Source organism: Labeo rohita, unplaced genomic scaffold (assembly GCF_022985175.1).
Source record: "Labeo rohita strain BAU-BD-2019 unplaced genomic scaffold, IGBB_LRoh.1.0 scaffold_521, whole genome shotgun sequence".
NCBI lineage: Eukaryota > Metazoa > Chordata > Actinopteri > Cypriniformes > Cyprinidae > Labeo > Labeo rohita.
The window spans coordinates 28,154-44,408 of record NW_026129443.1 but is presented as its reverse complement, the minus strand read 5'-3'; the positions used below and the strand labels follow the sequence as shown (position 1 = coordinate 44,408).

General features: G+C 34.5%; 1 pseudogene; it reads left to right on the top strand.

Annotated features, from left to right (window-relative positions):
- Positions 1-1,961: 1,961 nt before the first annotated feature.
- On the top strand, positions 1,962-12,825 carry LOC127161010 (sialic acid-binding Ig-like lectin 5; annotated as a pseudogene).
- The last annotated feature ends 3,430 nt before the right edge of the window (positions 12,826-16,255 follow it).

The following is a 16,255-nucleotide window of genomic DNA, read 5'->3' as shown; positions in this document are numbered from 1 at the left end:
GCTTGCAATGAATTTATGAATATCTGTTTCAAAAATGATAAATGTGCAATTTTGTGCAGCTAAATTAATGATTTCCAAGAGTTTATTTTTGCCATCTGTGCAGATTTACAAATGTGTGTTTTCCTACAGGACTGAGCAGTTGTTAATGAAGAGATGGACACGGCAGAGAAAATGATTCTTTTCTGCTTTCTTTTAGAAGGTGTGGTTTCATTTCTCTTCTTCACATCTATTTTTTAATTATAGTTTGACATGTCTGGTGTGATATGAATGAGTGTGAATTTAAGTGCTAAACTATTATTATTCCTTCTATATGATTCTGTGGTGCTTCACATACTCTGCTCTGCTTACAGACATTTACTTTAGAACATTTGTACAGTGTTTAAAAACAATGTTTATTTTTTTCTCAAGACTACTCATATTCAAAAATATTATATTTTTCTTTTTTTTTTCAGATACCCCTAAAATCACTAACTCCTTCAGTTGTATCAGAACTGATGTAGCTGAATTCACCAACAGTGCTCAGAACAGCAAACTACAAACCATCAACAGGATGTTATGCACCCAAGGCCGATTGATGCACAAGGGCAACAAAGGCTGTCCCTTCTGGTCTGAGCCAACAGAAAGTCTACTGTTGCACAAGTCACACAAAATGTTAGTGATGGTTATGGGTTAAAAATGTCACAACAGTGCATATGGGCCCCCATAGCATCAGACCAACTGGACCTATTCAAACTGGAGAATGGACCATTCGACCACTAAATCCAGTGTCCGCCAAAATATCGAAGTAAGTGTTCATCATTGATCATTGTTCTCGCTACAAAAATATTTTCACGTAACATGAGATCTGCAGTTTAGTTTAAATATGAATTATATTGGACCTATAGCACTCCTCGCTGTCATTAAAACACAGCACACCACAGGAAAAGTGATCAAGCGCATCCACTACAAATATGCCTAAATTCATATAATACATATCTTTCAGGGCAGGTTTTGTGCGTACGCAACGGTTCTAAATGTGGATCCAGATCAGACTGTATCAGATGCTTTTTATCTAAAAAAAAAAAATGACCTTTATTCACAGAAAGGATTTAAAAAGCTGTTAATGTGTGAATGCAGAGCAGGAAGCTGGTGGAACTTTTTTCTTTTCTTTTTTTTTAACATTAGAAATGACAGTGACTGAATATGTCTTAAAGGTCAAACCACATGGTTGTATAGTTTTTGTAGCGAAAGACTTTCCAGGAATTAAATTTAAGGCTCTATGTACATGAATACATGTTCATGCTGATCCAGGAAGTACTGGTGTGTTGTGATGGAAAAGGGAAGTTATAATAGATCTGATGCCAGTCAGTAGATTATGCTTTAGATTCTGTTCCTGCAGCACAGCTTCACTCCGTCTCTACAGCCGGAAACTTGGGATCTAAACAGGAGTTTCCCACACTTTCTGCCCTCTGGAAGGTCAGATTCAGTTTCTTTTACAGATTCCCTCTGTCAGATCTGTCTTTTTGCCGTTTTACTTCCATTACAATAAACTAAAATTAATATACTCATTGAACATAAGCAGATGCTGTCATATACAATATATTACATTTTTAAAAAGGATATATTATATGGACAATTTTAAATGTCTAGTAGATTTTACTTTAATGATTATTACAAATACATTACACTAAATTATTTATTATTAATAATTAATTTCTAATTAATTAATTAATTAATTCCAAATTCACTGCAGCATTTATTCATCTTGACTTGACTGCATGTTGTCGGTGCTATATGATATAACAGAATTTGTGCAAAAATTAGGTGTACAGGGGGTGGCTCAGTTTATCCAGTGGTGCATTTTTTCTTTCTTCATTTTTTTTTTTTTTTTTTTTTGGTCAATTTGCTTTTCATCTATAGGTTCTTCATTGAATGAAAAGATGGACGATCCTGTGTGATCATAAACTGCAGATTTGAGATTAATGAAACATGACAAAGACCTCACTGAGACTGCTGCTACTGGACTGTGGCTCAAAGATGGAACTAATATGAACAACAATTTAGTGTTTAACTCCAGGAACCGTAAATCTAATTGGTTCAGAGGGGAAATAACTGGAAAACTACACGAAAAGAGGATTGAAGAGTAAAGATAAACTGAAATGGAACTTTGCTACAGAGTCAACTTTGTGATTCTCTTTAGTTTTGACTTATGAATTATATTATTGTTATTTTTATTGTGAGGCCCTGAATTTGCTTTGCCTTCAGATTCGCGTGAAGGACAGTTGGAGCAGCTGGAGACTGGACACACTCTTACCTTCAATAGGACCGACCTGAAACACAGAGGCTGGTACCACTGTACAGCTCAGAACAAACATGGCAGCCAAAACTCATCAGTGATGCTGGACATTCAGTGTGAGTATTACATAACAGCCAATTTTACCTTGTCATTTTATTAGCACCTTAAAGTCAATTATAAAATGAACAATTTTGACACTGTTATTGTGTTATGACACATTAATAGCTACTATGAAAAAGAAATGTATCCTTAAATTTAATTTATCCTTAGCTTCATTAAATTTAATCTTGAATAATAATTAAAAAGCCTTTAATTTGTTCTGTTAACCTTACCACATTACTGTTTATTTCAGTTTTATTTAATACATTTAGAGCTTGAAGTTCACAAACTCAAAAATAATTCTCATTAGTGCTTCAGTCATTTTCTGTTGAGTTCCAGACATTGTAGCCTGAGACCATCAGAGCAGTATATCTGGACACTAATGTGTTTTGCAAATACACACTAAAATGGCTGCTCATGCATCAGCACAGTCATTCAGGTCAACATTATTCACACATTCGTTTGTGACAAAATGTTTCTAACCAGTTTGAAAAGGACAGAGCCAGTAGTAAAACAGAGATCATAAGTGTTAATAAAAGGCGTAGTTCATGTAAAAAATAATATTCTGTCATGATTAATCTCACTAATGTTGTTCCAAATCTCTCAGTCTTTGTTTGAGTTGTGTGATTGTACATGACCTTTGCCTGTTTTTGGACTTTGTCACCCCTTCAATAAATACTGTGTTTTGATTCTCTGCCTTCATGTCTCTGAACAGTTACATGACATTAACATCTTACCAAATGGCATCTGCTTTAAAACAAATGCCACTTGTTTTGATGTTTTGTTACCTAATGCAAATACATTCATTCATATATTTTTAAGTGATGCTTATGTCCAAATAATTGGGCCACTTTGTACAGTATGTAACTTACAGAAATATTAGCTACCCTCCCTTCCCCAGTAGTCCAGTTAGTTTTCGCCATATTAGTCTTTTATGTATTCTTCTCAGATGCTCGTAAAAACACATCAGCTTCAGAAATTGCCTCCAGCTCTGTGTTGGAGGGCAGTTCAGTGACTCTGACCTGCAGCAGTGATGCAAATCCAGCAGTACTGAACTGTAACATTTATCATTGACAGGAGCAGAATCATTAGTGTTTTTTTGTTTGTTTGTTTTCTTTTTTTTTTTTTTTTTTAATACTTTCAGATGCCCCTATGATCTCTTCGTCCTCCAGCTACACCAGAACTGATGTACTTGTTTCTGTGAGGTTGATGGGAATCCCTCTCCAGAACTGGAGTGGCATCTGTCTGGACGTCCTGTCACTAACTCTTCAAACATGTTCATCAGTGAAGAGCGATTGAGCAGCACAGGCTTGAGGAGCTCCATCACTCTACATCAGTCTCTCACACACACATCCACTCTGCAGTGTGTCAGTAAAAACACTCATGGAACTGCAAGTCAAGCATTTCATTTGCTTCATGTCACTTATCAGGAGTCAGGTAAATTTTATTTTATTTTTATTTAGCTTGGTAAAATAATGTTTTATGTCAAATTCTTAATATTTTTAATATGTTGAAACGACTAAGACTGCTGTATTGTGAAAATATACATAAAGCTGTCAGACTGTACAACACCTGTAACTGCCTTCAAAAATCACTGTACTTAATAAACAAGGAAAAAAAAGTGTAAGGATCCATCCACTGGCCCAAACGCAGAGTCCAGTGGCCTGATTGAAGGTTTAATGCATGTTCAGTCTTTTCACAACGCTTCTGCAAAGTTTGCTTAATTTATTAGGATTTAGTTTCAATTTTAATCTAGCTCCATGTTTAATCTGACTCCAATTTCATATGATCATTAGAATTGAGGTGTTTAATTTAGGCTGATCATAAATATCAGTGTCTATTACTTTAGATACTTGATTATTCTGTAAATCCCATACTTTCAATTATTCATTCATTAAGGACCTAATATCGTTTTGCAATTCACTTGGCCAACAGTGAACACACGACACAAGCTCGCCAGTTCTGGACTTACTCAGAGGATGAGGGGTGGTTATAATACATTTTATGCAGACTGCACCCTGCAGCTCTTACCATAAAGTGTATTTTTTTCTATAATCACGAGAACTACAACGTGTTAAGCCAGTGACAGTCAGTAATCGGAAGCCCTTAATGGTGTTCCCCATGGTCCAACCATTGGTACTTCGGTATGATCCATCCTGGACGCAAACTTTGTGGAAAATATCAGACTACACTTTAATCTACTAGAAATATTGATTTCAGAAGAGATCAGATTGAATCAAATAGAACAATTTATTTGTCAGGTAAAATGTATCACGCCAATTACACAATTAAACAATGAAAATCCAATTCAGAATTAAATTCATTTCCAATTCAAATAAATACATAACATCAATTACTCAAAGATAAATCTAAGAGTGGGAGATGCATACCTGAGCGCAGAGAGATACACAACAGCATGTGAGAGGTTTGGAGGCAAAGCTCCAGAGACTCTCACACACAGTGTGGGGGTTCTTCTGAATACAGAATCCCCCCGTAGTGTTTTGTCACTTTGCTTATATACCCAGACCAAAACAAACAAATCTTCCAATCAGTTGTAAAAACATAAAGACCTTTTGGTGTGTCAGGAGATCTCATGACCCACAGGGTCACACCTGGCTGGAGATTCTCACCCGACCCTAAGGGGAAAACACACCCCTCAGCACCAAAACACAATTCTACAAAAGTGTTCAGTCTTCCTCATAATATAAGTGACTGCTGTGAAATTGAGACCATTTTACCAATCGCACAGAGACCTTTAGAACGATACCAAACATGAAAGGGAAAATTCAACATATTCACAAAATGTAACGCATGTAGTATATGGACATTCTTAGTGACTTTCAGTGGAATCTTTTGGGGGAAAAGTGTGAGATGCAGGGAGGGGAGAGGAGAGGTGTAAATGAGCAATAGGGGTGGTGTTGTTTGCCCTCTTTGAAGATCTCTTCTCCAGATTAGTTTTATTGTTTTGTTGCATGGCATCTGTTTTTGTCAGAGTTCCTGGACTTTAAATTCATGAGGAAATAATTTCACATCTTACAAAAGTATTCTATTTTGCTATAAAGTCAAGATACTGCGCTCCATGTAAATACTCCAGATTAGTTTTTTTTTTGTTGCATGGCATCTGTTTTTGTCAGAGTTCTGGATTCTAGGAAATAATTTCACATCTTACAAAAGTATTCTTTGATACTGAAGTATTGAGACTCTTTCTTTTCTCTCTTTTCTGTTGTGTCCTATATTTTTCATGTTTTTAGATTGTCAACAGTCTACGGTTTCATTCTTGATCATATTAACACTGATTCTGGTTCTGTACGCTCTGACTGTTGGACTTGGACTCTACAAAATGAGACAGTAAGTCATTCTGACAGTAACAACACATTTCTCAAACAAGAGATAAATGTACTGATGTGCTGAGTTTGAACTTTTTTTAATAATATGTAGTCTATTATTTTTCAGATTGAGCATGAAGCTGAAGGTGAGTCTCTTTGTGTAAATAGTAGATATAGTAAGACAACATAATGATGATGGTGTTGAAGAGTGTTTTTGTTTTCAGGCTCAGAATGAGGCAGCCGACACATATGCTTCCCTTCATCTCTCTGCTCCACCCTCTGAATATGACACTCTGAACATTAGTAGAGGTGACACACAATAAACAACAAATAGACATTTTATCTCCTCTTCCTTAGTCAGCTGTGATTTCTGGATTTTTATATACTGCATATATTTCCACATGAAAGACATGAGATTTGACCTGTTAAGAGTTTTCATTTGCATTCATAATCTAACAGAAAACAACTAACTGCACATGGATTCCTTACGTTTTATAAGCCTGATGCATTACAAAACATTTTATGTGCACATGGACCTTAGTTATTTGTTTATTATCATTTCTGTGTCATTTTATGTACTATTTCTGACAATATATTTTCAGGTAGGCCTATTATTTGTTATACAATGTCTTTTGGACTTTTTGGAGCTTGAAAGTGTTGATTGTGTAAAAAAGAAGTAAGAGAATTGGAATGACCTGTCATGTGGTGCCCCCTATCTACAGTGCCCTTCAAGGGTGCACAGTGCCATTAGAAATCATCCATAGTCCAACAGCACTGGAACTTTTTGTATTTGTATCACCTGCTTGTCTGTGTTCACATGGTCCAGGCTGTCGGTCTGTGCTTAATTAAGCTTTTATAAATGGATTCTGGCCCAGTCTGGACTGACAAATGTTCATTTTTTTTTTTTTTTTTTTTTTTTGGGTGATGTACATGTTCATTATTTTTACATCTTGCATGATTCTTCTGATTCTGATCTTTTTCTCTCTGGTTAAAAATATTTCATTAAAATAAAAATGAAAACGTTACCCAAAGTGCTAATGAACTGTACTGGTGTTTCATCATTTGACCAGCAGAGAGCAGCATTATGAGCACATTATCCACAGAGATACTGTAGACTGTTGCTCATCTAACACTGTAGTTGAATTTTAAGTGATTTTAGTTTTTTTCCATACAATTATAATATTGTTTATTATTTATAATACTGTTTAATATTATCACCTGACTTTTTTCCCTCTCCCTCATACATCTATAAAACCTGTGCACTACATCTGAGGTTTCCTGAAGCCAAACTAAAGCTTTGTGTGACAACAGACTTAAATTAGACGAATGTACAAATTTATGCAAGTTGTATAGTTTTTATAGCAATAGACTTTATTAATAGAAATGAAATTAAAGTCTTTGTGTGAATAATGCATGTTAATGCTGATCCAGGAAGTACTGCTGTGATGTGATGAAAAAGGGAAGTTATAATAGATCTGATGCAAGTCAGTAGATTATGCTTCAGATTTTGTTTCTGCAGCACAGCTTCACTTCGTCTCTAATCAGCAGCAGGAGTTATTTCCAGAAACTTGGGATCTAAACAGGAGTTTCCCACACTTTCTGCTCTCAGGAAGGTCAGATTAAGTTTCTTTTACAAATTCCTTCTGTCAGAGTTTGATTTCCTTTTTGCTGTTTTACATCTATTACATTAATCTAAAAATGAATATACTCATTGTACATAAATAGATGCTGTCATATCCAATATGTTAAATTACTTTTAAAAAAAATGATATATTATATGGACAGTGGTAGATTTGTCTTTATTTAATTAATTTGTCTAATATTAGCATTATACATTATAAAATAAAGTACAAAATTATTTATATTAAAAATGTTTCAATAAATTTTTTATTATTAAAATTAACTAGTTAATTCAATATCTAATTCCAAATTCATTGCAGTATTTATTTTTAATTTTTTCAGTATATTTTGCAAACTCAAAAAAATGTCTAATAATCAAACAGAAAAGTTTATAACATAATTACAGTAGGAATTTTTTAAATGAGGTGTCTTCATTTAACTGATTTTTACTTGATTTCCTAATTGATGTTCCTTATTGAATAAAAATATGAACATCTGGACAGCAGAGAAAATAATTTTGGCTTTGCTCAAATTTCTGTTGAAAGGTTTTGTGGTATATTTCCAAATTAACAAAAAATAAATAAATAAAATAAAACATTCCAGGCCTCCTTTCCTGATATTTATAATATTTTTTTATTATTATTTCTCATGTTTCTAATATGTTTGTGTTGTAGGTGTTTGCTGTAGAGATTTCAGCATCAGTTTGCCAGAAAATATTGAAGCTCTCAGTGGATCATGTGTGATCATAAACTGCACTTTTGAGATTAAGGACAATTATGACAAAGACCTCACTGAGTGCAGCTACAGGAGTGTGGTTCAAAGATGGAACACATCCGTTTATCAATCAAGTGTTTAATTCCAGTGATTCCAAACCTAAGTTCAGTGGGAAAATAACTGGAAAACTACACAAGAAGAACTGCACCACTATCTTTTACAATGTTGTTCAAATCACAATGGTAAATATTACTTCAGGATCATGAGTGGTGATCTGGTATACACCTACACAACAAACATGTCCACTATAAATGTCATTGGTGAGTGATTTGAAACTGTTATTTATAAAAAACGTGTTAAATGAGTGTTTTACGAAGTTTGTATCATTATTATTTTACTTTTTCTGTTTTAGGCTCTCCCCACAAACCCACAGTGCAGCTGTATGTGGAGCAGAAGGAGGTGCAGGATCAGGAGGAGGTGTTGGAGGTGTTGGAGGGGAGCTCTGTGAGTCTGCGCTGCTCTGCTGAGACTCTCTGCTCCTCTCCTCCACCAACTCTCACATGGAGCTCCACTCCCAGAATCCCCCTCAGTGAGAGCAGCAGACTACAGGAGCTCATCTCTGATCTGAACTTCACTGCTACTCACCGTCAGCACAGAGTCACTTTCACCTGCACTATAACCTACCAGCTACAGGACAAGAACAAAACAGCACAGAACAACATCACATTACATGTTCAGTGTAAGTGATGCTTTGTGATGCTTTTTAGTTTTGACTTATGAATTATATTATTGTGATTTTTATTGTGAGGCCCTAAATTTGTTTTCCTTTCAGATTCACCTAAAAACACATCAGTGTTTTTTTTTTTTGCCATTTAAAATCTGTATGAATTTCTTTCTTCTGTAGAACACTAAAGAAAATATTTTGTTTTTACTCATACAATGAAAGTCAGTGGGGTTTTTTTTTGGAAGAACTGTCTCTTTAAGACTAGAGCACAAGTATATATCGAGGGGTGAGAACCAGAAGGGCATAAATGACATTTTGGGTGAAACGGAGATATATTTATATCAAATGAAAGCTCTTGATGAGCTCTTTCTACTGGCAAAAGGACACAAGTGAATTCTTAATAATTTTGAAGTTGTTCATTAGAAACCAAAAGACTGAAAGACACTGAAAATACTAAGCCAGATGGTGCCAAAAGGCATTGAGATATGTATGTAATTCAATGTCAGTGAGGTGTAGCTGTCAGGTAGCAAGTAACCAATAACTTATTTATTATCATATCCACTCAGTTACTACTACTTGCCTTGAGAGAGAATGCAGAGAAGGGATTATTATGATTATATAGATTATTATTATTATATTATAGTAATAGCTACTATAAAAAATGTTTATCTTGATTTAATCCCAAATAATAATTAAAAAGCCTGAGCTGTTCTGTTACCATTTAAATTATCATTTAAATGTTGGGATTTATTCTCATTAGTGCTTGAACATTTGCTGTTGAGTTCCAGACACTGTAGCTTGAGACCTTCAGATGAGTATATCTGGACACTAATGTGTTTTGCAAATACACACTGACATAGCTGCTGATGCACAATTGTCCAGTTTAACAGTATTCACACATTCATTTGTGACAAAATTGTTTTTTGTTGCAGTTACTGTCATGCTTTTCTAACCAGTGCGAAGAGGACAGAGCCAGTGGTAAAACAGAAATAACATAAATGTTAAGAAAAGGCTTAGTTCATGCAAAAATAAATATTCTGTCATAATTTAGTTTCCTTTGTGTCTTTTTAAACCTGTATGAGTTTCGTTCTTCTGCAGAACACAAGAGACATTCTGATTTTGCCTTAAAATGAAAGTCTATAGGGTCCAAAAAAATTTTCTTTTTGGGAAAACTGTCTCTTTAAGACTAAAAAAAGTATATATACAATGGCCCCAAAACATAGTTGAACACTTTTGGATACTTCAGCCACACATCATTTCTGAATATTATTGCATAAAATATCAAGCAAAATGACATCAGTTATTCCTTCCTCTACCAATGTTTTTACATTTTCTTCTCAGATGCCCCAAAAAACACATCAGTGTCTGTGATTCCCTCCAGCTCTGTGTTGGGGGGCAGTTCAGTGACTCTGATCTGCAGCAGTGATGCAAATCCAGCAGTGTTGAACTACACCTGGTCCAGAGAGAGTGAAGGACAGTTGGAGCAGCTGCAGACTGGACACACTCTTACCTTCAATAGGACTGACCTGAAACACAGAGGCTGGTACCACTGTACAGCTCTGAACAAACATGGCAGCCAAAACTCACCAGTGATGCTGGATATTCAGTGTGAGTAATACATAACAGCTAATTTTGCCTTGTCACACTTATTAGTACCTTAAAGTGAATAATAAAATGAATTGTTTCAGTCCTGGATGCTGATTGTAGGTTTAGTCGATGTATCAGTGCAATAGTTTGGATATATTCTTCAAACATTCTTTCATGATTGTGTTTTTTTGCAATTTCAAATCTATATGAATATGAATATCTGTAGAACACTAAAGAAGATATTTTGATTTTACTCAATCGAAGTGAGTGGGTTTTTTGGGAGAACTGTCTCTTTAAGACTAAAAAAAGTATATATACAATGGCCCTGTAAGTAAAAGTGATGAGGATGTTGAAGATCTTGATGAAGAATAACTTTTATTACAGCGTAGCAGTGACAAAGTACAGGCAGCACTTCAGATTCAGCAGAGTCAGAATGAATCCAGGCATCCTAAGTTTAAACATTTTATACTGTATTACGTTCATCTTCCCACTAGACATGGAAATGAAGTTTCATCTTAAATGTAAATTGCGGATAACAATGAAAGTTATGAACATTTATATGTTAGGTGATGCTTATGTCCAAATAATTGAGCCACTGTATACAGTATGTAACCTTCCAAAGCACTCCTTAGTTTTACCACAATTAATCTTTTATCTTTTCTTCTCAGATGCCCCTAAACTAAACTGTTACATTTATCACTGACAGGAGCAGAATCATTATAGTTATTCTGTTTTTCTCACTTTAATACTTTCAGATGCCCCTAAAATCTCTCCATCCTCCAGCTGTTACAGAACTGATGTAACTGTGTGTTTCTGTGAGGTTGATGGGAATCCCTCTCCTGAACTGGAGTGGCATCTGTCTGGACGTCCTGTCACTAACTCTTCAAACACGTTGATCAGTGAAGAGCGATTGAGCAGCACAGGCTTGAGGAGCTCCATCACTCTACATCAGTCTCTCACAAACACATCCACTCTGCAGTGTGTCAGCAACAACACTCATGGAACTGCAAGTCAAGAGTTTCATTTGCTTCATGTCACTTATCAGGAGTCAGGTAATTTTTATAGACATTTACTGATTTTTAAGGTTTATGTTAATGTTTAATGTAAAGCATTTACAGATGCATGATCTTAAATACCATTATTTATACATTTAATACAGTTTAATGGGTGGTGTTCATTTCCAGTTGTTACATTAGAGAAAAGACAAATGCTTAATTCTTCATTACTTCACACATCATGTGTAAATGTCTATTTAAACAAGCTGCAAAAGAGCCTTCTTTTTGCTTCAGACACAAACCACTTCTGTTACTAACCACAATTCAAACTAGCTGCTAGATGAGGAAGCAGAATCACTAGCCTCAGTAGAATTTGATGCTTTTTTATTGCATATAGCTGGTAGATTCTCTTAGTGGTTCTCCCAAAACTTTTTTTCTCTTTCTTTTAATTATTATTAGGTTTCCATTCTTTCTCTTTTTTGGCTGGAGTAGCTGTTGGGGCTACTGTGGTGATCTTGTGCTGCATTTTATGTATCTTTGCAAGGTACATGCACTGTATTTTCTATTGTTAAAAAAATATATATAATTTTTACTGTGGCTTTTTGTGGAATAAAGGTTCCCAACTTAAGCAATAATTAAATAATGTCTTAAACTTTAAAAATTCTTTGCCCCAGTCATATGTCAAATCCATACTTGGCTGATGTTTATGTCAGTATTCTTTGATTATGTGCACATGGAAATTATTTTTCAGAAGAGGAAGATGGCCCAGGCCCAGACGAGACAGTGACCCTGGACTCGTTCTGACTGACAGGGTGAGTTCCCTCAATGTATCTTTTTCATTTTGAAATATTGCAACAAAACACACTCATTTCAATGTTTTAAAAGCAGAATATTCCACAGATCTCCACTGCTGGAGATGAGAGTGACCCTGTTTATGCCAATACCGCCATGTTGTCACCAAATGGAGCTGCCACCCAGAATCGCAAAGAACCCCTCTATTATGCCTCCATTGACTTCACAAAGATGCCACCACCAGAGTCAGATGAGATCAGGGGCGTCTCCTCATTGACAAAAGACTACGCTGTGGTCCGATGTTATCCTGGTGGAGTATCAGAGGAAGAGAGCTCAACAGGAAGTGATCAGCCCAACAGCAGCGTCTCAGCTGTGATGAAGTCTGAGGAAAATCAAACCATACTAGAGCAGGAGGCAAAGATCGGAGTGTTCTCCCAGCCATCAGAAGATACAACGTATGAAAGTATCACCATTTGAGCTAGAATTGCTCACACAAGCATATTTTACAATAAGTGTTGACTAGAGCTTTCAAGCTTGAAACAGAAGCTAAAATAACTGTAAAAGTAAAAAAAGGGAACAACTTATGGGTTATGTATATACAGTCATACAGTAACATTTTAGTGTGGACAAAAGATTGCCGTCTTAGTTGTTTAAGGAATATTTCAAGTTCCTCCCTTGTTTTCTTAAAAAGAACCAATTGGATCATTGTTGTTTCCTAATCTCATCTGCAAGTGACAGGTCGCTGCAACGTCACTGCAGCAAAGCTGTAAAATGCTTACAAAATCACAAATCATGCAAAATATATGCATAGTCTTTACATTTTGTGGCTATACTCTTGAAACAGTATTTTAATGTTTACAGTTTGACCTCATTTACTTTGATGTAAGTACCACACTGTAACCCATGCTTTTATTATTATTATTATTATTATTATTATTATTATTATTTTAAATTAATTTTAATTCTTTATTCATTTCAAAATTTACTAATGCATTATTGAAATCAAAAGTTGTGCTTGTTAACATTAGTTATTGCAATGTAAACTAACATGTACTAACAATGAATGACTGTATTTTCATTAACATTAACAAAGATCAATGAATACTGTATGTATTGTTCATTAATGTTAGTTAATACATTAATTGACATTAACTAATGGAACCTTATTATAAAGTGTTACAAATATTTTTAATATGACTTATCTTTGTATTTAACGTGAATTTAATAAAAACATTGTAAGTTACTAATTCTAACACTTGGAAAGAGAGGAAAGAATATGTAGCCTTCATTATCAAAGAACATTATCATTATCTTCTGTTAGGAGCTCAAGCACTCTCAAAAACTCCTGTTATAATCACTGAATCTGTTTACATTTTGAAAGTGGATGAGAAAGGGACTTGTTAATGTGTGAATGCTGAGCAGGAAGCTGATAGTCCAGCCACAATCCTTTTTTTTTTTTGTTTTTTTCTTTTAAAATGATAATGAAGTGACTGACCACTTCAAGTTTAAAAGCTGCAGTCACAGTTTGCATTAGTTTTATTTTATAATTTAATAGATCAATTTTGAAGATATTTACAATTTTGCATTTTGTTTAGAATAACTTAACTGACAAGTTTAGTGATTTCATGTTAAAAAACGAACATGAGAAAAAAACAAAGCAACAATAAAAGTGACATTTATTTAAAATATGTTTGGAAAAAGATTAAAAAAATAAATGGTTAGGGTTTAGATGATGAACTATAGAAATACTACTCACAACAAACACAGAAAAGTACTTTGACACTTTGTGACTGTCAGACACTAATATGATGAATAGTGCTGTGGTTCCTCTGTGTGAACTTGATGAGAACAGTCTTCACACATCTACTAAAAGTACCTTGATAGCTGCTAACATAACAAGTAAAACAGAGTAGAGAAATTAGTTCTGAGAAAAGCACTTGCATTATTTGTTTGTGAATACATCTTAGTCATTTTGTATCATGAATGTGTGACATTCAGACATACATGTCCAAATACTATAACTAATTACACTGCATATTAATTCAGTTGAAGTTCAGTTGGTTTTTGATAACCACATCTGCAATGACAAACAGTTGAAGGAATCAGCCTTGTCTCAGCAGGGCATGTTTTTTGGACAGTAAAATAATTGTACAACTTTTTTGTGTGGCTTGGAGTGTCAGTATGAATGTGGTAATCATCATCTGTCTCTATAGATTGTCAGTTTTTAATATTATTATAAAAATATGCTACATTTTTATTGAACTTTTATACTTTTAACTATTTTTGCCGGATTATTTAAAAGCAATATTAGCATATTGCTTGTTACTGAACTGTCACTGAGTATTTTAAAAATATTTGTTAAACTCATTTGTAGGCGTTTATTTTTTATTACAGAGCTAGCTCACTTTTAGATTGTCCATTTTTTAAATATGATTCTAAAAATATGCTACATTTCTTGAACGTTTATACTTATTTTTATGTCAGTTTATGTGGAAACATTAATTAGATTCCAGTAATATGTTTTGTAGATGTAATATTTGCATATTGAAAGTTAAAGAAAGAGCCAAGACAAGGGTTTGGTTATGCTGAAAGCCTGTTTATTGATTTTGCTGGAACAGCGCCAGACTTCAAGAATCATTTTGCTGTATCATTTCATGAAGTTACAAGACATTGTGATTAAATTTGTAATAAAGTCATTAACATAAGGCTTATTTATAACAAATATTTGACCATCTCATTATTTCTGTCACATAGATTTCACTGCAGTACTGCCAATGCATTTATGAATATCTGTTTTAAAAAATGATAAATCAATGTGCTTTTTTGTGCAGCTAAATTTATGATTTCCAAGAGTTTATTTTTGTCATCTGTGCAGATTTACAAATGTGTGTTTCCCTACAGAAGCAGTTGTTAATGAAGAGATGAACAGAGAATATGATTCTTTTCTGCTTTCTTTTAGAAGGTGTGGTTTCATTTTTAATTATAGTTTGACATGTTTGGTGTGACATGAATGAGAGTTAAATTTAAGTGCTGAACTATTATTATTCCTTCAATATGATTCTGTGGTGCTTCACATACTCTGCTCTGCTTACAGACATTTACTTTAGAACATTTGTACAGTGTTTAAAAACAATGTTTTTTTTTTCAAGACTACTCATATTCAAAAATATTATATTTTTCATTTTTTTCAGATACCCCTAAAATCACTAACTCCTTCAGCTGTATCAGAACTGATGTAGCTGAATTCACCAACAGTGCTCAGAACAGCAAACTACAAACCATCAACAGGATGTTATGCACCCAAGGCCGATTGATGCACAAGGGCAACAAAGGATATCCCTTCTGGTCTGCTGCACAAGTCAATTTTAGTGATGGTTATGGGTTAAAAGTGTCACAACAGTGCATTGCACTCAGCGCATATGGGCCACCGTAGCATCAGACCAACTGGACCTATTCAAACTGGAGAATGGACCGTTCGACCACTAAATCCAGTGTCCACCAAAATATCAAAGTGCGCATTATTCATCATTGTTCTCGCTACAAAAATATTTTCTTGTAATATGCAATCTGCAGTTTAGTTTAAATATGAATTATTGTGCACCTATAGCACTCCTCACTGTCATTAAAACATAGCACACCACAGGAAAAGTGATCAAGCGCATCCACTACAAATATGCCTAAATTCATATAATACATATCTTTCAGGGCAGGTTTTGTGCGTACGCAGCGGTTCTAAATGTGGACCCAGATCAGACTGTATCAGATGTTTTTTGTCTAAAGAAAAAAATGACCTTTATTCACAGAGAGGATTTAAAAAGCTGTTAATGTGTGAATGCTGAGCAGGAAGCTGGTGGAACTTTTTTTTTTTCTTTTTTTTTACATTAGAAATGACAGTGACTGAATATGTCTTAAAGGTCAAAACCTGAGAATATACTTAGTTTACTAAATTATTCATATGATTTTAAAGCTCAAAACACAGGTTTTCATGATCAACTGATAGGCTGTATAGTTTTTGACCAAAATGTCACTTTATAATCAACATATTCATATGTACAACATTAATGTGTGTGTATTTCAGTGCAGCTGTATGTGGAGCAGAAGGAGGTTCAGGAGGAGGTGTTGG